Source organism: Alligator mississippiensis, chromosome 1, assembly GCF_030867095.1.
Source record: "Alligator mississippiensis isolate rAllMis1 chromosome 1, rAllMis1, whole genome shotgun sequence".
In the NCBI taxonomy this organism is placed as follows: Eukaryota; Metazoa; Chordata; order Crocodylia; family Alligatoridae; genus Alligator; species Alligator mississippiensis.
Window position 1 is genome coordinate 366,832,887 of NC_081824.1, and position 24,016 is coordinate 366,856,902.

Below are 24,016 nucleotides of genomic sequence, written 5' to 3' on the forward strand. Positions count from 1 at the left end.
TTGTTGAAACCCAAACTCCTGTCACGTCTATGTGTTACAACACAGGGGGGGGCGGTCAAAACTGCAGGGGTGGAAGCTCTTTTTGAGGCCACAAAGCCTGCCAAGTTTCAAGAAGATCGGTGCAGGGTTTGGGGTGGAACTGCCCCTCAAGCTGCAGACAAGCAAAACTCGTGACATGGGTGCTTGAGGGACTGACTGTGTCTGTCTTGGGGCAGGGGAGATGCTACTGCAGACCCGGCTGCTAAGCTACTGTGTTACCAGTTACCAATCAATCATGATTCACTCAGGGACCAGCTCAATACACAGGACCTAGCTACTACATAACGACTTAACGAGCATCAATTAGCACCTACAAAACCAGGCTAAGGAGAGGAAAGAATCAATACAGACAATCAACTGCCCCAAGATAGAGACAGTCTTGGCACGAGTTTTGCCTGTCAGCAGCTAGGGGTGCAGGGCCCCAGAACCCCCCTGTACCAATCTCCTTAACAGCTGGCAGGCGTCGTGACCTCAGCAGGGGCCACCTTCCCTGCAGCTGTCACCCCGCTGTCCCTTAACACATGCAGTGTCACCCATGGCACGAGTTTTGCTTGTCCGCAGCTTGAGGTGCAGGTCCCCCCAAACCCCTGCACCTAGCTCCTTGAAACTTGGCAGGCTTTGTGGTCTCAGTAAGAACTACCACCCCTGCGGTTTTGATCCCTCCTGTGGTGTGACACACAGCCGTGACATGAGTTTGACTTTCAAGAATTTGGGGTACAGTTCCCCCCAAACCCCTGCACCGATCTTCTTGAAACTTAGCAAGTTTCATGCTTTCAGCAGAGGCTACGCAAGTTTCATCCAAATCGGACAAGAAACAACAAAGTTAGAGGTTTTTCATTGATTCTCCATTATACCCTATGGCCGGATCTCCGAGGCAGCTCTGAAGCTTCAGAGCCGCTTGGGCCAGATGGAGGCAGAAACCCGGTCCAGAGCTCCGGATCTGATCACTGCCGACTCACACAGGCCTAGCTGCTGCCTGTGGGAGGCAGCAGCTCCTGTGGCCAGAGTGGAGCAGAGAGCAGAGCCCAGCTCCCCCTTCCCTGCGGGTGGCACAGATGGAGCTGAGCCAGGGGGCAGAGAGAGATGCAGGTTGCACACTGTGGGATCTGGGTGCCCCATCCTGCAGCCTACCTGCCAGGGGCTTCTGCAGCCCAGCAGGTGGGATGCAACATGGGAGGGGAGAGTGGGATAGGAAGGCCTGGTGCCACTGCCGGGAGACCATTCAAAGAGGAGACAGTGTCATTAACAGATGTGGAATGAACAGTTTAGAAGAAATCAGGTAGACTATTACAAGCCATGAAATCAAGTGTCTCCCTCACTGCTGCCTGAATAGAAATGCTGCTGCTGCTGTTGGTTTTAAACTTTAGGTGGATCAGGAATCAAAGCGGGGTGGGTGCAATTGCACCACTGTACCCTCTCCTGTATCTGCCCATGTTGGGGATATTATGTTTTTGCGTTGCTTCAAAACTTCTTTATGAGGGTACTAATGAGACCTGTAATTGGTGAAACTGCTGAAGACACCTTTTAAGAACCAGGTTAAGTGGAACTAGGATCATTCAGATCAGGGTGGTTTGTAACAGACTGGCAAATTAAGAATGAGCTACTGAGATGTTTGCAGCAGCTTTTACTTCAAAAGGTGCTGCTTCCAACTGGCTGGGACTCTTCACTAGTCTTATGGAACTGATGGGAGCAGCAGTGACCTCTGAAAGCAGCAGCAGACAGCGGGAGCATTGCAGTGGTTCCATACAGTTGTCTGCAGTGGCTCTGTATGGCCCAGTTTATTTTGCAAATGCTCATCTTCACAGGAGGATTAGGGACCAAACCTTTGAAGTATCCAGGTTCTACTTTATTTCTAGGAAGGTTGCTTGATTCAGAAAAAAATTGAACAAGTAGTGCCAAGAAAGAAAGTTACGTTTGGTAAATCCAGTGCAATTTGTTATATAGATGTAAAATAATTGTGTATTTGTGTCAAATCTGTCCCACTAAACACCTGTGAGCCAATCAACCCTATCCATTGGCTTCTCTGGAAATGTGGGGCTGAAGCATAATAAAAAAGTGCTGGAAGGTCAACTAGTTCAGCCCCTTGCTGAAGGCAAAATCAGAGATCTGTCATCTCCAAACCAATTATGACGGATGCCAGGGAGGATAAGGAACAGGGGTCCTGGTTTTATCTGATAAAAATATCCCCAATTTTGAGATAAAAAAGTAAACCCAAATCCACATTTTTTTCCATGATTAAAATGAAACACCACTATAATCATGGATAAATGTGGATTTGGGGTTACTTCTTTTAATCTGAAAAGTAGGGATTTTTTTTTAATTAGAGAAAACCAGGATCCCTGGTAATGAATAGGGAATAGATCACTCCACATGAACTCTTCTGTGTAAAGCACCTGCCCCAGCCACTGTAAGAGAGAGAATACTGGGCTAGATGGACACAGTATGGAACTTCTTGGGTGCATCTACATGAGATGCTTTACTGCACAGCAGACTAATTTGCTACCATTTACACATGCATGAAAATTAGGGTGCAGTAGACTAATTTACTTTGCTGCCAGATAGTCCCAACATATACAAGTAGTATCTAGCAGTGCAGTAAATTGCTGTGCTTAAATACACATGTAGTTGGTGATGCCAGTATTAGTTTACTCCAGCTCAAATTGAGTTGGAGTATATTCAGCTGCAGTAATTGCATGTGTAGATGCATACCTTATGTTCTTATTCCTGTATAAACCATCTCATCAAAATGTTTGTTTAACCTTTCATTAAAAAAGTTTCACAACCTCTCTCAGAAATGTTTTAACCACCCTCAGTTAGAAAGTTCTTCCTAATATCCATGCTAAACCTCTCCTGTTGCAATTTAAGCCTGTTCCTTCTTGTTCTGTCCCCTGTGGATGTAGAGAACAATTGATTGCCCTCCTCTTTATAGCAACCCTTTTTTATTTTAAATCTTATCAAATACCTACTCAGTCTTCTCTTCTTTACACTACTTACACTCTAACACTGCTATTGACTTTACCCATTACAACTATGTTCTTTCTGAATTTTTTTTTTTTTAACACAAAAGTGTTTGACTTAAAAGTGACATTTTGTCGCATGGTTTTTCTTGGATTAAGACTTTCAAAGATCACAAAGGACATAGGGCTGTAGATTTCTTCAGTGTCTTGACACTGAAACTACCAAATGGCCACATTATCTAACAAGGCTGGACAGTTTCTAGGCGATACAGAAAAGGGTGAAAATGAAAGAGTAAAATACAAAATGGTGAGGGAGGGGTTTATAATAGAGAAAAAAGGAAAAGAGAGAAGCTGCCCTAAGAGACCAGGCACAAAAGTAGGAATTAAATCAACTACCCTGAAATAATATTCCTACTTAACTGCATAGCATGTTTTTTGTCATTTTAACCCTACCCTCAATTTGTAGCTCTGGAACTTCATCAGTGGGTGCATCTACATGAGACACTACTGTGCAGTGGTTACTGAGCATTTATTTAGTTCTTGTAGAATCTTGAATATACTAAATAAATGTGTAGTAGCTGGAGTTACTGTGCAGTAGCACCAACATATGCCTTTTTAGTAACACTACTGTCCAGTAGCCTAATAATACTATGCAGTAGCATATTAGCACTGTTGGTGCTGTGACAGTCTACCGTGCAGTATTATTCAGTGAGTGCATGGTTAGTGTCTCATGTAAATTTGCCCAATGTGAGGGAAAGAGCTGCAAAACAAAGCCAACTCCATAAGCCTCAGGTTAGTGTATCAGTATTTAGTAAAAAAGACCATGAACAGGCATCTAGCAGTTAACTTCCTGAGTTCTGTAGCCCTCTACTAGAAAAAAGTAGCCTTATTTCTTAAGAATCTTTTGCCATCATGTTCTATCTCTAAAAAGACTGTTTGGCTGCTCTTGTCAGAGGAGGCCAAGAAAACTAGACATCCTTCTCCTATTCACTTTCAATGGGACTGGGATGCCTGTCTCACTTCAGTTCCTTTGAACATAACTCCTGGCACTGCACTGAAAAACTGCTCCTCGGAAGAAAGGACAAACACTAACATTGGACCCCAAGGCCATGTCCCTATGAGTGATAAAGTAAGCTTTTCAGCACCTCAAAGGCTTTTGAGGCACCACAAAATGCACACAATGTACGTGAGCTGGTTCGCCATGCTGCATAAATTAGATACTAGGAAATCCCGGTATCTAATAAAAGTGTGGGGAAAAAAAGCAAGGTGGTGCACATGTCTTTAGCGTGTGCTGCCCAAAACTAGAGCCTGGCTGGCCAGAGACAAGCTCCAGCTGCTGGCCAGGCTTTGTCTGCCCAGATCACCACTGCTGCAGGCACGGGAGACCCCCAGTGCCCCAGGTAAGGCTGCACCCTCCCCTACCCCACCCAGGGCAATTTGCCACATGCCAGAGTGTGCACGAAGGGGCATTTCCCAGGGACTACTAACAGCGGTACAAATACGTGATGCTGCTAGTCGTTCCCAGGGAAACACATGCATGCTCACGGGGATGTGTCCTAAGTACCTTAGGTTAGATGTTGCAATGCCTAAAGGTGAGGCACCTGGCCTGGAAGGTGATCTAAAAGCTAGGTATTAGGTGCCTAGATTCCCTATAAAGTCAGTTCAAGAAGACAGACACCTCCAGAGAGAGACCAGAAAGAGGTTGTGACACAAAGGAACACAAAGCACGGGAGTATGTCTAAACTCCTGCCTCTTTCTAGGTTTTAGACACCTGACCAAGGGCTGCAGCTGGTGCATCAGGTGCTTCTGTCCATTTAAGGATCCAGAGGATAGAGTCCCTTTTTATACAGAAGACTACTAACATATTACTGTGGTGTACCATATACCTTCTGCCCAATGGCTAGTGGTTATAGCAATCACTCAGGAAGTGGAAAACTTGGTTCTGGGCCCATTTCAACTTGAGGGAATTTGCATCTTCTTCTTCCACTTAGAAGAGTATCCTTAAACACCAGGCTACAGAACAAATAGGGAAAGGGGCTCTCTCCACACCTCCTCTGAAGTTGTTCAAAGAGTACAAGCATCATGGGGTCAGGAGGAGACCAAGCAAGAAGGAGTCAGGCTCCATGGCTCAGTCGTTAGGGCACTCAGATGGCATGTGACAGGCCTGTGTTTTGTCCTCTGGAGTGTATGTGCCTTTTACATTGAACATAAGTGTTTAAAAAACAGAAATAAATCAGGGAGCAGGGACTGGGATCACGGTAAAACATGTGTGCATCCTAGCATGTGGCTCATCTTTCAAGTTGCCAGGGGGTAGAGAGCCTGGCACTAGGGAACAGATCTCTGTGATGGGCTTCCACAATGGCAGTTGCGTGATTAGGTTCAAAGGAATTTTATCCCTCATTCCTAATGTTGCACATCCTGCCATGCATTCCTGGTGCTGCAGGACATGTCATTTTGTGACATTGGGCATAAAAATCCTCTAATCCAAATCATGCATTTATATTAACATCTCCAAAGGACGCAGATGTAAGGTACAGGACGTGATAGCACCACTCTACTCAGCACTGGTTACTTCTCATCTAGAGTACTATGCACGGTCTGGGATCCACTGGTTCAGAGGTGGTTGACAAAAATGATAAAAGGGTGGTAAGGCAAGCCATATAAGAAAAGGTGGAGAGAACCACGGATGATTAACTTGGAGAAGGAGTGGTGATAAGAGGGACATGATAGCAGTATTCAAATATCTGAAAGGTTGCCATAAAGAAGAGAGAGGATAACTTATCTCCCTTGCTGCAAAAGGAAGGAACTAAAGCAATTCCTTTCTATTTCTGGAAATTAGATTTAGGTTCTATATGAGAATATATTTTCTTACTGTTAGAACACTAAAAGTGGAAAATACTGCAAAGGGAAGTTGTGGAATTTCCTTAATTGGAGCTTTCCAAGAAGAGTTTGGATAAATATTTGATAGGGATGATTTAGTAGTAGCATTCCTGCATTTGTGCAGGGAGCTAGACCAGATGATCCTTATGGTCCTTATCAACCCTATGATTCTAAGAGTATGTATAAAATTCTAATCACAGACTGCATGGATAACTTCTATGGAAACAGGAATAAACACTGATTATTGTACGAAGGATTATGCAACGAGTAAAATCCATTAGCTTTTCTATGGCAATGTATATGCATCCAGTATAAAACTTGCCACTACAGTTTTTCTCCTAGCAAAGATACCCAGCAAGAAAACAAAGTCCATTTTAGTAGGCTTAGGTACCCATCTCAATGGTCAAAGATATGCCCCTTTCTGCACAGGATCAAAGAATCAAAGAAAATTTGGGTTGGAAGGGACCTCAGGACATCACCTAGTCCAACCGCCTGCTCAAAGCAGGAGCATCCCCAACTAGACTATCCCAGCCAAAGGTTTTCTAGTTGGGTCTTAAAAACCACCAAGAATGGAGATTCCACCACCTCTCTGGGTAACCTGTTCCAGTGCTTTACTATCCTCCTAGTGAGAAAATTTTTCCTAATATCTAAACTAAACTTCCCTTGATGCAACCTGAGACTGTTGCTCCTTGTTCTGTCATCTGCCACCACTGAAAACAGTCTAGCGCCATCCTCTTTGGAACACCCCCTTCAGGTAGCTGAAGGCTGCTATTAAATCCCTTCTCAGTCTTATGTTCTCTAGACTAAATAAAACCAATTCCCTCAGCTTCTCCTCAGAAGTCATGCGCCTCAGCCCCCTCATAATTTTTCTGCCCTCTGCTGGAATCTCTCCACATCCTTTCTGTAGTAGGTGGCCTAAAACTGGACACTGTACTCCAGATGTGGCATAACCAGTGCTAAATAGAAGGGAATAAATAATTTCTCTGGATCTGCTGGCAATATTCCTATAATTGCAGTACAGTATGCTGTTAGCTTCCTGAGCAACAAGGGCACACTGTTGGCTCATATTCAGCTTATTGTCCACTGTAACCCCCAGGTCCTTTTCTATAGAGCTGCTGCCCAGCCAGTCAGCCTCCAGTCCCTACTGGTGCACTGGACTGTTCTGCCCTAAATGCAAGACCTTTCATTTATCCTTGTTGAACCTCCTTTTTGCCCAAAAAAGATTGCTTTTTGCCCAAAACTCCAATTTGCCTAGGTCACTCTGAATACTAACCCTACCCTCCAGCATATCTACTACTCCCCCCAGCTAGTTGTCATCTTCAGACTTGCTGAGGATGCACTCTATGCCATAGGTTGTTGATGAAGACATTGAACAAAACTGACCCCAGGACCAAACCTTGGGGAACTCCACTTGATACCAGCTGCCAACTAGACATCAAGCCATTGATTACTACTCTCTGAAACCAATGCTCAAGTCACTTTTCTATCCATCTTACAGTCTATTCATCCAGCCCATAGTTCCTTAGCTTGTCTGCGAGAATGTCATGGGAGACACGCCACAACATTCAACTTATCAAACGCCTAGCTAAAAATCAAGGTATTCCACATCCACTGGTTTCCCTACATCCACAGAGCCAGTCATCTTATCAGAAGGCAATCAGCTTTATTAAGTATCACTTGCCCTTGGTGAATCCATCCTGATTGTTCCTAATTATTGTCTTCTCCTTCAAATGCTTAGAAATGGATTCCTTGAGGTTCTGCTCCATGATTTTCCCAAGGACTGAGGTAAGGTTGATTGGTCTGTAGTTCCCTGGATCCTCCTTGTTTCCTTTCTTAAATATGGACGCTATGTTTGTCCATTTCCTATCATCTGGGACCTCTCCTGATCATAGTGAGCAGGGATCATGTTTTTGTCTGATAAAAAAAAAAATCCCCAATTTTCGGGTTAAAAAAAGTAACCCCAAATCCACAATTTTCCACGACTAAAATGAAACACCAGTAATACCCAGGATCCCTGGTCATGAATTTTCAAAGATGATGGCCAGTGGCTCTGCAATCACATCAGCCAACTCCCTCAGCACCCTCAGGTACATCCTGTCTGGCTCCATGGACTTGTATATGCCCAGCTTTTCTAAACAGTCCCTAACCTGTTCTTTTGCCACAGGTTGGCAGCTCACCTCCTCCCCAAACTGTGTTGCCCAGTGCAGTAATCTGGGAGCTGACCTTGCCTGTGAAGACTTAGGTGAAAAAGGTATTAAGTACTTCAGCCTTTTCTGCATCCTCCGTCACTAGGTTGCCTCCTCCATTCATTAAGGGATCCACACTTTCCCTGATCTTCTTCTTGTTGCTGACATATTTGTGGAAACCTTTCTTGTTACCCTTCATGTCCCTTGCTAGTTCTAACTCCAACTGTGCTTTGGCCTTCCTGACTTCATTCTTACATGCCCGAGCAATACTCTTATGCTCCCCCCTAATTGTTTGTCCAAGTTTCCACTTCTTAAAAGCTCCTTTTTGTGATTTAGTTTACTGAAAAGCTCCCCGCTAAGTCAAGCTGGTCTTCTGCCATACTTGCTATTCTTCCTGCACATCAGGATGGTTTGTTCCTGCAATCTCAGTAAGGCTTCTTTCAAGTACAGGCCTGGAGAATGTGGTCACCTCCTCCTCAGTTTTGCCATAAGTATGATTAAGGGACCAGGCCATGCTCATGAGACAAGTCAGGGAATGCCTACTTTGAGAAGTCAGTTTCAGGACCTCCAGGGGTCTAGCATGTGCTTGGGCTCTGAGCTTTGGGTTAGCATCAGTGCTTAGGCTGCTTTGTACATGCTTACTAGCAGAAAACTAGGCAGTACAGATGAGTAGCAGTACTGCGATGGCTGTGACCTAAGTGGTATACCTGGGGCTTCTCTACACTACTTGTGTAATACCTACACAGTATATAGGATATCTTTTGTCAAGTGGCCCAACTACTGCACTTCATGCCAAATGGAATATGCTAAGCCAAAAAAAGATGTATCCAAATGAGTGGTTTTGCCAGCAGAGCCAGGTCTGGTAGGGGATATGACCTTTTCTCACCCTTGGACAATGTATCTATGTTGGCAAAACTCTATAGTTTGCTATAGTATAGACAAGGACACAAGCAGGCAAAACATTATAAAGAGGCCCAAATACTTTTGAAGACTGTAATAAGTGCCGCTCTCAAGACACTGCTGTTAGTCTGGTTGTTGTTGTTGCTTTTTTGTGGTTTTTAATCTGGAGAGCAAAGGGAAATAAAGAGATAAAAATTATCTTCTCACCTCTCTGAACATCAGTTTTTGAAACAAATGTATAGATGTGCTGTGAAACGTATTTTAGCTTTAATTTTGCAGAAAAATGTTTTCAGTGTCATGAATCTCATTTGAGATCTGCATGGGCTTTCCAATTTAGTTGTGATGGAAATTTAGAAAAAAAACAAAACAAAACAATGACTTTTCACAGTGTGACACTTAATTGTTTGTTATTGCCTACTGTTAGAAAAAAATAACTTTTTAATCTTTCTTAACCCTGTTTAGATGGTTTGATACCTCCCTATCAAAGGCTAAACATGTTAAATAGCATGTATTACCTGAACACTCAGTCTCAGATACACGGGTTGTTTTTTGAAGAAGTTTTATTTCTCAGTCCAGGATAAGCTAAACAAAATGGTGTTCTGGATTTTAAATTGGATGCTTACTTTATTTTACGCAGCAGGCAACTACACATTCATCTTTCCTAACTATGCTGGTTGCAGAAGGCTTCCAGGGAGTAAACTATTGGGGGGCACAACTGGACCAGAGCATTGATTTGGCATTTATCCATTTGCCAGAGCTCCCTAATGAAGGCAAAAGGAGCAATGGCTGCTTCTCCAGCCTACATAAGGAAATGACAACCCAAGTGTGGGGAAAACATCAACCCCATCACCTGGATTTAGTTCCTTACACAAAGGCCAGTTATCCCCTTGGTTTGGGAGGGAAGCAATGAATTTCAATGATAGAAAATTTCATGGTGGTGCTTGATGCATGCTGGCTTTATAATTAAAATACACAACACAAAGTCGGTCATAAAACAATGCCTAAGGCAATACCTAATACATGATGATGTTTTATTTTCCTTATCACTTTATATTTTTATCATCAACACAGAGAGTTCATTAAATCTGGAAAGCTGTTGAAATTATCTGACAATGATTGCTAGAGAGAACTATTGATCCAAGCTACCGTAAAGCATGCTTTAATAAAGAAGGAGTGCAGCAGCAATCTGTTGCTACTGAACTTACCCCTTTTGGGTGGAACAGTGAAGCATTTTCATATGTATAATTGTGATAGATTTTTTTTCTAGAATGAGTGAAACTAGAGGATTTACCTGGCACACCTGGAATCAAAGCAAGTAAACTCTTCCATTATAATTGCTTGATAAACAACTGTAAACCTCTGTTTATAGTCAGTTTTAACCTCATAGTTCTTCCATACTATGAGATTAAAACTGAATTATTTATCTGGACTGTCATATCATACAAAAATACCATGTAAACTGTAAATGTTTTACTTTACGTGCGCTAATTTTGCTAGCAAATATTAAAAAACTAGAACTACCTGACAATGTCAAATGGACTCTATGGTCTCTGAAGGTGCAATGAACAAAGCCCAGACCAGTACAATAAGCCAGTACACAGGTGATATGAGAGGGGCCAGGAGGGTATGCTTGTCAACTGGACCGGACTTGATTACATAGGAAACCTCTTCTAGTCCTGTGCACTGGGATCAGTTCTTCTTGGTAATGCCCAGGGGTGGATCTGGCTGGGGCCGGGAAGGAGGGCAGAGGAGAGGTAACACCCACCTGCCACTGCCACCACTTCAGTTCCTGGCTGATTTAAGCACATAAAGAGCTCTAGAGCTGCTCCTGCCACTGCTCCATCTGTGGGGGGTGCCAGGCTCAGCAGAGAACCTATAAATGAAGGTACCTCCTTCCAGCTTCCTCTCCCTGCTTTTCCTCTTTTTCCTCCCCGGACAGATGTCCCCTGCTGGCTGGAAGTAGGCACTGGAAGGAGGAACCTGCATGCTACCACTGCCACTGTCCAAGGCTGATGTAGGCATGGGGATTCCCAAAGATGCTCAGACCTGCTCCCAGCCAGCAGTATACACTCAGGAGGTTGGGCAGGGTGAGACAGGGCAGGGGAGCAGGCAGGGAGCACAGGCTGGAAGGAGGAAACTGCATGTCACTGCTGCCCACTCTCCATGCATGATGGTGCTTGATGCATGCTAGCCACCAGCAGGAACCAGCAGGAACAGCTGTGGCCCCTGTCCCTCCCCCAGCCAGGGACAGCGGCATAGTACTGGAGGGGGGTTAGGTCTTCCATATTGTGCTCCTGCTTCCTGAGTCATACCTTGTCCCCATCCTCCCATGGTTTAAGCGGCTTCCCTTAAGTACTTCCTGGATCCATCCATGGTAGTGCCCAACTATTTACAAAGCAGCACAATAAAACATAAAATGCAATGCGATAAAAAAATTACACAATCCAGGAACATTATGATCTAGAAGTAAAATTCAGTGTGTGTATTACTAAGTATATACATCCTACTTTATGTATGTAGGGAGACAATGGTCAAAAAAATCTCTTGGAAAGCATTGTAGTCTTCTAGAAAGCAGAAAGCATGAATTGAAACTAATATTACAGAAGAACATTTTTGACCCCACCACAGCAAATAGGTAACATGCTTCAGCCCTCTATTTGATAAGCAGGAATCCTGGTTTGCTCTGATAAAAAAAATCCCCAATTTTCAGATTTAAAAAAAGTAACCCAAAATCTACATTTTTCCATGATTAAAATGAAACATCACTATGAAACATCACAGAGTTTACATAGACTGTCCAGCATTCAAATTTCTGTAATGACAGGAATGTAAGCCTCCTCTAAGCATGCCAGGATAATTTGATAATTTTGTGTGTTATGGTTCCAGAAGGCAAGATCTCTAAGTTAGAGCGTCATCTGATAACATTTACCCTCAAGCTCTGTAGCTGCCTGTAACAGGGAGCCTACAGCTCCTGATACTTTGAGGAGGAAACGGTAGTAAACAGTACTCGGGCAGCCTGGTAAAGGTGATTTGCGAGGGAGTACACAGCCAAAGTGCACATTGCTGTGCTGGTTGTGCAGCAAGTGCAGGAGAGAACTGGGAATGACTGGAAGCTGAAGCCATACATTTAGATTAGAAGTAAGGCATCAGTTTTTTAACACTGAAGGTGATTAAGATTTTGGAATAAAAGAAAAATAGTGTATTCTCTATTGATGTCTTTAAATCAAGACTGGATGCCTTTCTGAAAAATATACTTTAGTCAAACACACATTATTTGGCTCATTATAGAAGCTACTAGATGAAATCCTATAGCTTGTGTGCTACAGAAGGTCGAACCAGATGATCCAACAGTCTCTTCTGGCATTAAGATCTATGAATCTATAACGTTTGCTGGTTTGATCCATTTCTCAGTGAAGTCAATGACAAAACACTGACTTCCATTTAGCTGTTTACTACAGAGCTGTAAAAAGTTGTATGCTTTTGTAAGGTTGCTTTTGCTGCCAAAATGTTGTTTTATTTTATATTAATAGAACCTTCAACCTCAATTTTCTTTAGCGTTTTGTAAGCAATCATGAGTAAGCTTTTTAAGATTAGTGTTAATAATAAAAAAGTGTTCTGGTACAGAGCTGCTCTGCTTGAAGCAAGCAGAGGTTTTACCAATGGTTTCAATAACAGCAGTATCTCTTTTAGCCCCTTATTTATAGTGCTAAAACCTTTTATTCCAATAAGAGCATAAGTTTCAAACAGCCGAACTTCCTAAATGTCTAAGATCAGAAAAATGCTCAAAAATACTTCCACTCTGGCTCCATGGAACTGCAGGCATTTTATAAGAATCTAAATCGCAGGACTAAACAATGCCAATCTTTCAACAACTCCACTAACAACACCAGAAAGAGTGAAAGGAGCCCTTTTGTACCTACCACTCAATCATTTACACTTGGGCCATCCTCTGCCAGTTAGGGAATGCAAGGGAAGCCATTGGCTTTGCTGACTGCAATAATAGCCCCAGAGTAGTATCCCAACTAGATAATAGCAAGGTCATTGCCCCACTCTCCTACTTGTTAAAAACACTGTGGGATGAATGACTAGCAAAGATAATACCTATTGAAAGGTGTATCATGGGAACTCTTTCCCTGACTCCCTCTATTAGCACTGTATGTTCAAATTCACCTGCTTATAGCACACCTCATGAGACAGCTTCCTAGTCTTCCTCCAAACTACACAAAATAATCTTTCTGACTTGCAAACCAAGTGATCATGAACACACTTTTTAGAAACCATGGACAGCTCAAGTTTCTCACATAGCTTAGCCTACATGTCCATGCAATGTGCGTTTCTCTCAGTTGGTTCAGATTTTTAATATTACCCTCATATGATTAAGCGGATGTTTTTTAACCCCAGTTTTAAATGCAAATCAGCTGTGTTTGTTTATCAAAGTTATTTGTTTTTCACAAATGTGTTTAAAATACAAAGTAAATCAATAACTGATTTGCCACAGATAAACCGTATGGTCCTGGCACCTACAAAGGCAAGGGAATAACAAAGTAGGAGAGAGACATTTTTCGTCCAATCAAATCAAAGGTACTCTGCAGCTTTGGGAGCAAGTAATCTAATTCTAGTTTCTAGCACAGTGGCTTTCAAGCTGTCGTTCGTGGACCCCTGGCAGCCCGCAGACTATGTCTAAGGGGTCTGCAAAAGATGACTATGATCAATCAAAAGTATGTGAATACCCACACTTACAATTCAAAAGTGGTCTGCACCTACATTCAAAATTTTTCAGGGGCCCACGAATGAAAAAAGGTTGAAAACCATGGTTATAGCACAAAACCTGTTCTACCTTGGCTGGCACATGAAACTATAACTTGCTTTTCTGGCAAAACTATGTACAGTATCCACTTGGCTATGGGCTATTCAGAGAGTGCCAAACTTTCTGACAGGCATGCCACAAATTAGCCTTGCACCCTACACAAGTGCTACTCCAATCCACTTCTCCTGCCCAATTTGCTGCTCTGCTTTCTGCTCCCTACCCTGTGCTCTTCGCCCAAGCTGCTGCTCTGCTGCTTCCTGCCCATGCTCCCCACTTGAGTTCCTGCTCCACTTTCTATTCCTTGCCCAATTTGCCACTCTGGTGCCTGTCCCCTCAGCAATCTGCTGTGCTCCACAGGGGGAAGCTACCTGTGCCATTTGTGGCATGTGTACCATGGGTTGGGCACCCATGACCTATTTTATGTTTCAAAACCCACCTAACATGTCTTGTACCATGCGCTACTAAATTTGCAAGGGTCCAAGCTGCTGCTGTGGTGCATTACAAAATTCATTCTAGTTGCAAAATTATTACTGATGGCAGTGATATTGCCTATACTTTGGCGCTTTATATCAAAGAGCAATACACATCCTCAACAAACAGCACTGGGTCAGAGGAAGGGCAGACTGAAGTGCTCTGGGTCCGTATACAAGGGGGTCAGAAGGAAAGGGACTTAACGGTAGGGGTTTACTACAGGCCACCCAAACAGGGGGAAGAGCTGGACCAGGAATTCTCAGGTCAGCTTGCGGAGGCAGTTAAGTCAAGGGACATGGTCATCGTGGGTGACCTAAACTACTCGAACATCTGCTGGGAAGAGCAGTCAGTCAGGTCTGACTGCTCACGTAGGTTCCTAGCTGTTACAGGACCTCCATTTAACCCAGGAGGTGCACAGTCCCACCAGGGGAAATGCCTTGTTGGACCTGGTCCTGGCCATGGGTGACAACCTGGTGAGTGGACTGTGAGTTCTTGACCACCTGGGCGATAGCGATCATTGCCTGCTGGAATTCACCATCAAGCACAGGGTGTCAAAGGCCTGCAGCAAGGCAACAACCCTAGACTTCAGGAGGGCAGATTTCAATGAACCCTAGACTTCAGGAGGGTGGTAAGTAGACTAGTTGGGGAGGCACCGAGGTCCCGGAGAGGAGGGGAGTTGGGAGTCCAGGAAGAGTGGTCGTTCCTTAAGGAGATGATCCTCCAAGCCCAAAGGGTGACAATCCCCATGTGGATCAAAGGGGGCAAGAGTGCTCAAAAGCCCCCATGGCTCACCAAAAGCATCCACAAACATCTCAAAACCAGGCGTACACCCAATGGAAGGGAGGGGCCATCACCAAGGAGGATTATACCTCCATTGCTCAAGACTGTAGGGGGGCTATTAGGAAGGCTAAGGTGGAGATGGAACTGGGACTAGCGACCCGGACCAAGGATAACAAGAAGTCCTTTTTTAAATACATAGGGGGTAAAAAGAAGGTACCGGGTAATGTAGGGCCTCTGCAGGATACGCTAGGAAATCTGGTGGTCACAACAGATTACAAAGCTAACCTCTTTAACAATTTCTTTGCCCCCATCTTTCTGAGCAGGGACTGGGGCATCCCCCCCAACGGACACAGGGGAAGCGCTGCCAAGCCCAGGGTCAGCAAGGACCTAGTCAGGGAACTTTTGGTGGGTCTAGACATGTTCAAATCAGCAGGTCCTGACAATCTCCGCCCAGAGTGCTGAGGGAATTAGCAGAGGTCATTGCAGGTCCCCTGGCACAGCTTTACGAGCACTCATGGTGCTCTGGTGAGGTGCTGGAGGACGGGAAAAGGGCCAATGTGGTCCCCGTTTTCAAAAAAGGGAGGAAGGAGGACCCAGGAAACTACAGGCCCGTTAGTCTTACCTTAGTCCTGGGGAAGGTCTCTCACCCCATTCCCATTAAGAAATTAGGCGACTGTGGCATCGATGTCTACACAGTCAGATGGGTTGCAAATTGGCTGGAGGGCCGCACCCAGAGAGTGGGTGGTGGACAGGTCTTTTTCAACCTGGAGGGATGTGGGCAGTGGGGTCCCCCAGGGCTCAATCCTTGGGCCCGCACTGTTCAACATCTTCATCAGCAACTTAGAGGAGGGGGTGAAAAGCACCTTGTTCAAATTCGCGGATGACACTAAGATGTGAGGAGAAGTGGGCATGCTGGAGGAGAGGGACAGGCTGTAATTGGATCTGGACAGGTTACAGGGGTGGGTGGATGAGAACAGGATGGGATTTAATACTGACAAGTGCAAGGTACTGCACCTAGGGAGGAAGAACCAGCAGCATACCTACAGGCTGGGGAACTCCCTTCTAGTCAGCACAGAGGCAGAAAAGGATCTTGGAGTCATTATTGATTCCAAAATGAACATGGGCCGCCAATGTGGGGATGCGGTCAGGAAGGCTAACTGCACCTTGTCATGCATCCACAGATGCATCTCAAGTAGGTCCAAGGAGGTGATTCTCCCCTTCTATGCAACACTGGTCAGGCCGCAGTTGGAGTATTGTGTCCAGTTCTGGGTGTTGCACTTCAGGAGGGATGTGGGAAGGGTTGAGAGGGTCCAGAGGAGGGCCACTCGTATGATCGGGGGAGCAAGGCAAGCTCTATCAGTGGAGGCTACGGGACCTGAACCTGTTCAGCCTCCACAAGAGAAGGCTGAGAGGGGATCTGGTGGCCATCTACAAACTGGCCAAGGGGGACCAGCAGGCTTTGGAAGAGTCCCTGTTCCCCCGAGCACTACCGGGAGTAACAAGGAATAACGGCCATAAGTCGACTGAGAGTAGTTTCAGGCTAGATATCAGGAGGCACTACTTCACAGTCAGGGCAGCTAGGATCTGGAACCGACTTCCAAGGGAAGTGGTGCTCACTCCTACTCTGGGGGGTCTTCAAAAGGAGGTTAGATAATCACCTAGCCGGGGTCATTTGACCTCCACATTCTTTCCTGCCCACGGCAGGGGGTCAGACTTGATGATCTGCTCAGGTCCCTTCCGACCCTACCTACTATGAATCTATGAAACTACTATGGAATGGGTGATGTTGCTGGAATTGATAATACCTCTAAACGGAAGTATTTAAATACACAATGCTTATTTGTGCTTGACAGGAAAATTAAGCTGTTGCTTGCCTCCACTTACTTAGAAACAGGTAGTCTTCTCAGGAGTCACTGAAACAGCCTGGTCAGAATCGTAACAGACAAGCTATTAGAGGCTCAGCTTCTGCTAAGCTCTTCCCTCCTCTGTGGCCCCGAACCTGCTCTCAACACATTTTTTGTGTGTTGAGCTGGTTAGAAATTTTCCATGGGAACATTTTTTTCGTCAAAAAAAAGCCCCAGTATGACAGCATGTGAAATGTGTTCATTGAGACTGACCTTGTCAATTTTGATGAAAATTCCTATAGAGTCCAGGCACATTTCTGGCAGAAAATAAATCGTTTCCTGCCAGCTTCCCCTTGGTGAGCTATCAGGGAGTCAGAGTGCCCACTTCTTTAGGAAATATGTGACGCCTTAACTTTGCAGTGTGGCGAAAAATTATTGTGGGATTTTTCCTTCCGGCTTGGCATTTTATCTTGATTCAGGATGAATCTTTCCCATCTCAAAATTTTTCAGAGGAGTGAAATTCTGTTAAGAATGCATAATAATAACACCTAGTTGTTATGTGGCAGGTTTTACCCATAGAAAACAAAACATTTTGCAATAGCCAAAAGCATTACCTGCATTTTACTGACAGAGAAACTGAAGCATAAATGGCCAGATTCTATCCTGTTTATTCGGTTTCTAAGTGGACTTGAGTACCTTCTAGTGTACCATGTTCAAATCCCCCAAATCCAGAATACATCTACTTTTGTAAAACACCACAATCCTACCTTTAAGACTTGAGTTGCAGTAAAGCAGTGAAAAGTGGGAGGAGGAACCTACACCCCCACCTTTTGCATGGAACTTGAGCAGGGTGGAACAGAAGTGCTCTTAGGCACCTATGTCCACTTATATGCCTATTAGGTGGAATAAAGCCTGACCAAGCACAGCCAAGTGATTTCCCCAAAATGACTTAGCAATGGCAAAGCTGGAAAAAGAACCCACATCTCCAAATCCTGCACTATCTGCTATATCCACTGCACTCTTGTCCAGGTCATTATGTGTTGCTGAATAGATACCAAAGTTGTGCTTTGTTTTACAGGTTGGATCATCAAAAAACTAGTTAAGACTCACAAAACTGCTGTCAGCTATATATTGTTATTAGAGATGAGGCAATCAAATAGACATGTTATTTGCCTAAAGCCTTATAGGAGACTTGTGGCAGAGTTAGCAACAAAACCTAGATTCTTTCTGATTCCTTGTGCTGTGCTTGTCATCACAAAACAATTTCTCCTCTGTAACTTGTCAAAAACAAACAAAAAAAACCCCAAAACAGCAAAAAGTAAATCTCTCTCTCTCATCTGGGCACTTGTAACCTAGACAAAGAAAAAAACCACCCACTTAATTACAGTCTTTTTTTCCACTAAAATAAAATAAGATTATTTTAAAGCACAAAATCAGGCTTTCAGCATTTGCATACTTCTGACTTGCTTGCTTCGTTTCAGGTAGAAGTTTGGGAGTAAAATCAGTATGATTTACAGGTACTACTGATGAACAAATTACACTCCAGTACTATAGTTTCAAAGGTGCACAACTCTCTTACTGTAATCACCCATCAAGTACTAACATGATAAATCATACGAAATTAGACCCTATGTTTCTACTGCATTTCAAACAATGAGATATACATAGTTCTTGCTGATTTATTACAGATCTTACAAAGTGATGGCTACCTAGAGGCTTTTTTGGTTTATGTGAAATAGTACTGAACTTTAGGCAGCACAGAAGCTTGATTATGGAGCCAATCTCCTTTCATTCAATTCATTATGCTGATCAAACAGCAGCTAACACTTTATATTAAGTGGAATTTCTACTTTAATTATAGGATTTTACTAACAGCTTGTCATTCAGTGACATTTCAGGAGATGTGGTTTCTGCATGGATGATATAAAAATAATTAATTGATCCTGTAGTATTATGCCTGTATTATCACTTACAGTAGTTGCTGGCTCATGGGACTGAAAGTATAGTGAAATATTATACTGATATTCACTTGCTGTACAGGAACTTATGGCATATGAAGAAAGACATTTATTTTGCAGGCTGCCAATACAAGCAGGGAATTATGTATTTGTATTGTAGTAGATAATAGTTTCACCATACAAGAAAATGTAGTTGGAAGAACATTTAGAAAATGCTAATCCATATATGATCTGGTTAAGTTTACAACACTGAGCCCAAGAGCATTCAGTTTGTCAATATGGATTATAATCGTAAGAACGCATTCAAAAAATATTTTTAAAAATCCTACTTGGAATAAAAAGTGATTCACAACAGGGAACAGAGAGAACTTCCTATGAAAACTGTCTTTCCTGGTTTTATCATTGTTCACCTCCACATTGAAATAATCAGAAAGGAATTTAATTAACACCAGAGGATGGCAATAAGACTTCTTGTGTGAAATTGCAATTCAGTTTTATATCATACATTGGAAACTAAATAAATACTGCAAGTCAGACAACATGATTAATACTTATATAACGGGATAATCAATATTGTTTGTTAATGTAAATCTTTTTAGGCACCTGGTTTTAGGCTGGTCTCCCTATGTCTTCTAATATTCCCTGTGTTTCAAAGAGTCCTGACATTTATAATCTCCACAGCAACTCTGAATATTCTGGTTTGCATGCAGGCATGCGCACACACACACACACACACACGCGCGCGCGCACACACACACACACGCCCCCACCCAGAAACGATGGAAGTTTTATCAGCTGATACTAGCTGGCCTTTTGTCCCCTCATTATTTTCAGCATAATCTATGTAGAAATATTTAAGACTTCCTTTCCCATCAGAAAGTGACTTGATCTTACAAAATATCCTTGATAACCAAGAAGGAGTTCTCAGGCATGAAAACGTTACCTTTCTCCTCCGTAATGCATTCAGACCCTAGCATACCCGTGAACAAGAACTGGAGACCCTTTATTCCCAAGCCACACAGTGCAGTGTAATTCACTGCTGCACAGCCAGCAGCCACTTGTCAAGCTTATTATAGCACTGTCTTTGTACTGATGTTATTATAAACTTATTGAGGGATTTAATTCTTCTGTAAAACATCATTACAGAATGGATTTTGACATATATTGTCTCACCCAAGTATTTTGCAACATCTTTCAAAGAAAAAAAAGTTCAAGATTTTTTTAAATAATGATCTGAGTATAAAGATAATAAATTAACAGGAATGATTTTGAATGGTGATCTGCCAAAGGTAAATTAAATCATTCCACTAAATTAGACATGTTGAATGCCCTTAGACTAATAGCAACATACAGCCTAGGACTATAATGAATTACGACTGACTTAGCTTTCTTTTTCAAATAAAAATAATCAGAGCCATGGCAGCGAGCTGCCATCCTGAGTAACAGTTATCAAACAATCTGTAAGCAGAGAACCTGTCAAGGGGTATGTGTTGGGGGAGGAGGAATGGGAGGTGTAAGTGCCCTTTTTTTAAATTAGATTTTTGTGTGATTTTGCAAGAATCTCTTTTATTAAAAGAAGTAATAAAATACATGTAATATACAGTTGAAGAATGGCACTTACCTGACCCCCCTACAGCTTGTCTCATGTTACAGCCACCACTGAGCCCACTGAAGCATCACCAGTATGGGGTATGTTGAGCCATCACTTGCAGTGGGAACCAGCCAGCCATGGCAAGGATAGACTCATAGGCACTAAAAAGAAAAAAGTTAATTTTAAGGTAATTATGTGTTGAATGCCCTTCTTTGTTTGCAGCTGGTGGGGGCATTCAGCACATATGGCTAAACCTGCTGAAGTGTTTAAGTTGATATAATATTAAGGTTACCTTGGCAGGTCACCCTTTTTGGGGGGTGAGAACAGAAAGAGCTTAGGGCTACATGATAACCCCACTACCTTCTCTAGGAAGAGGCAGAAGGTGGCTTGTTGCCCTCTAGGAACCAATGAAGGAATAAAAAGCAGTCAGTCTCCGCTTGCTCCAGGGGGGAAATATTTATCTGTGTCAACCCTTTACCAAGCACAGAATAGCTGCTTTTGCTGCTAGACAGGTTGGGAAAGGATGGTGCACTGCAGATCTAAGGTTCTCTTCACTCGCCATCAGCTCACCTGCACGAGAGAGGAAGAGCAGCACCACAAAGGCTGCTCTCCCTGCCCGCTGTTTCCAGTCTTTTGATGTGAGTGGTTCCTGCAGGGAGGTAAGAGATCATTATGGCCCTTATCGCCTGTGCTGGCTGAATGAAAACTCTTGCCAATGCTTTTAAAACAGAATTCACTGACTAATTAATATAGTGTACCTTATCTGTTTAGTTTCTTAAGAAACAAATGAAGAGGAACTGATTGACTCAGGATGTGCATTGTTACAGTTTCCCATTAGGGGCCTGATTCAAATATAAACTGAGTAGTAAGGATTCTTGAGCACTCTGGGCAGTAGCTGCGCCCAGGGCAGCATCAGCATCAGCATCAAGGAGTTGCATCGATGTCAGCAGAGATGGCAGCACAACTGCTGCTATTTTTGCATGTCTGCCCCTCTTCCCCTCAGGGTTAGTGCCCCCTTTGTTACTCTACTGCAAAAATCATTATCACCCAGCAACAGATTGGTGGGTGCCATAGTCCTAGTCAACAGGTCTCTAACAAAATCTCCAGCAACACTGGCATCTATGGCCACATATAGATGAAATGAGAGGTGTGTCTGCATGACACTTTAATGCTTTTGCCCGTTTTAATGGTGTCAATGTTTGCACACCTCAGCGGTGTATTGGGCATTAATTCCAGCCGCTGCAGGAAATTTGGCGACATAATGCACCTTAAATGACTTTGAGTCATTTACATGAGTTTGGGTCATGACTTTGGCTGCCCTATAGCCATGGAGTGAAGCACCGGGCTCTGTGCAGCTCAGGGGCTGTGCAGGAAGCCCTGCAGGCAACCTGGCAGCAGCTCAGGAAAGCAGGCTCTGCCCAAGAAAAGCAGGAAGCCTGATCTTTTTTTTCTCTCTCCCCTGGAACCTGCCTGCCTGCCTGCCTGAGCTGCGCGGGGGCCTACTGCTTCCCTCTGCAGCTGTGCTGCCCCCTGGGACCGCTTGAGCTGGGTGCCTGCAGACAGGTGCTGCGGGGGGGGGGGGGGGGGGGGAGGGGTGTAAGGTGCTCCGGCACAGTTGCACACTTCTTTGGCTGTGCGTTTCATGCATAGTGAGATTTCTGAGCTTACCAGCATGTCAGCAGAGCAACTGCTGGGAGCTCTGCATATGCTGTAAACTGTGTAAGCTCATGCACTGGTCAGCATGGGGTCTTCCCATAGGCCCTGCTCTCAAGCAGCTCCAGAGCCTAGTACGTGAAAGCTGATGCTATGTGCTCTTCTCCTCACTCCTTCCCCTACCCTGAATTCAGCAGCAGGGGAAGAGGGGAGAAGCAGGTAGCAGTGATGCTAGGCCTCTAATTTCATGCAACTCCAGAACCCAGTTGCTGAATACCCAGCTGTGTGTAGTCAATGCTTATCCCTTCTCCTCTTTTCCTGCTGCTGGATCCCCTGCTACTCAGCATTTGATCTGTGGCTTCTGCTTTATTTCTTGTGCACTGCATTCAAGAGCATTTCTCCCAGGGCTAGCTTCATTTTTTAACTGACAACTGGCTAAGGTAAAATGCACAAAAAGTCCTGTAAGGAGGGACCAGTATACAGACCAGAAGCCTCTGCCCAGAGAGCGCTCTCATGTGTGCCTTACAGATTCAAACTTAGTCTTGCTTGCTCTCCTTTTGGACCTATGACTTTTGTTTCTTGGCTGCCCAGTGGCCCAGGTTCCATAGAAGGATGGTGGTTACTCTAATGATAATTCTAGCATAGTAGTCAGGGAATCTCCTGCAAGTTGGGAGATGTACTTTTTAATCTCCTCAGACTGAGAAGGGCCTAGAGACCAAGCCTTCCCTGTGAGTGATATAGCCACTAGGACACCAAAGGTGGGCACTGTCACTCCTGGACACAGATGCTCGCAAGAATGCTTGGTGCTCTAGATCCCATGTGGATGAAGCCATGTTGATAATAAGCGATCCTGAGTCAGTAACCTACAGCACCTATACACATTCAGGGAGGCTGCTCTGATGTGCTAAGCACTCAATTAATCGAGTCTGCTGGAGCATGGTAATAACTTGTGCTCCAGGAGACTCCAGCGTCATGTGCATCAACATCCCTGTACTGTGGCAGCGGGGGAGCTTTAACTAAAGCTTGTTTAAGCTTTAGTTAAAGCGCCTCTATCGCCATTTTCAGTGGGGGATGCTGATGTACATGGCGCTCCAGGCACGTTAATTAATGCAGCTCCAAGAGGCCCTCTACACACCTCTCAGAGTTGCTCTAATTAAAGTGCTCCCGCCCCTACTCCCAGAGCATGTCTATAAATGCTCTTAAATTTTAAAGCATGGGGTAGTTCAGAAATGTCCCTATGCTGAGCTTTTCCTACTGGCTACTTCTAAACACCTCTTTGCTTAGCATCTTCGCTCTCTGAACTGCCTTATCTTTCAAAACTACCTACATCTCACCACTGACTGAACAGGAATCCTAGAAGTCTGACCCTGTTTTGTCTGGATAATTCTCAGTCTTCTGGAGCCAAGCATTTAATTTTAGGTGTCGTACACCTAAGCTGGAGGCAACAAAGAGCCAATCTGGATTTTGCTCTCAGTGCTACCCTTTATGTCACAGGCATGATTTAATTTCACTTTTGCTAGTGCAGGTGCCAGTGATTTCTGATTTACACTTCAATATAAAGGTGGTGAGGACCAGAAGGTTTTAAGGTACTTTTGTAAAAAATACTGTGTCAACTCACATATTGAATGCGAGTAATGGGTCAACACAAGTCAATTCAGACAAAATATATACAATACTGCCATACTGTGACTGATACTCAGTAGAAACAAGAAATTCACAGTTGCAAATAAAACATGCCACGTATTTCCTTACAAGCACAAAGGGCTATGTCTTCCTCTATTCTCATAGTGCAAACAATGGTCTGGATCATGTGGAGTGCTCACTACCACAATTTCAGAGTGAGTGTTCAGAAAGGGATTAGCTCTTCATACCGTATGCAGGATACCCTCCACATTACTGCCTTATGTGTCAATAAAAGGAGTCATCTATGTACCCATTCCCATTTCAGAT

At 43.8% G+C, this 24,016-nt stretch overlaps 1 long non-coding RNA gene across 1 annotated transcript in view; it reads right to left on the bottom strand.

Annotated features, from left to right (window-relative positions):
- LOC132247783 (uncharacterized) overlaps positions 1 to 20,570 on the bottom strand; it is a 111,981-nt gene extending 91,411 nt beyond the window's left edge. The window contains exon 1 of the long non-coding RNA XR_009459216.1: positions 20,444 to 20,570. This is a non-coding gene — a long non-coding RNA (uncharacterized LOC132247783). The remainder of the gene's footprint in view (positions 1 to 20,443) is intronic.
- Positions 20,571 to 24,016: the final 3,446 nt, after the last annotated feature.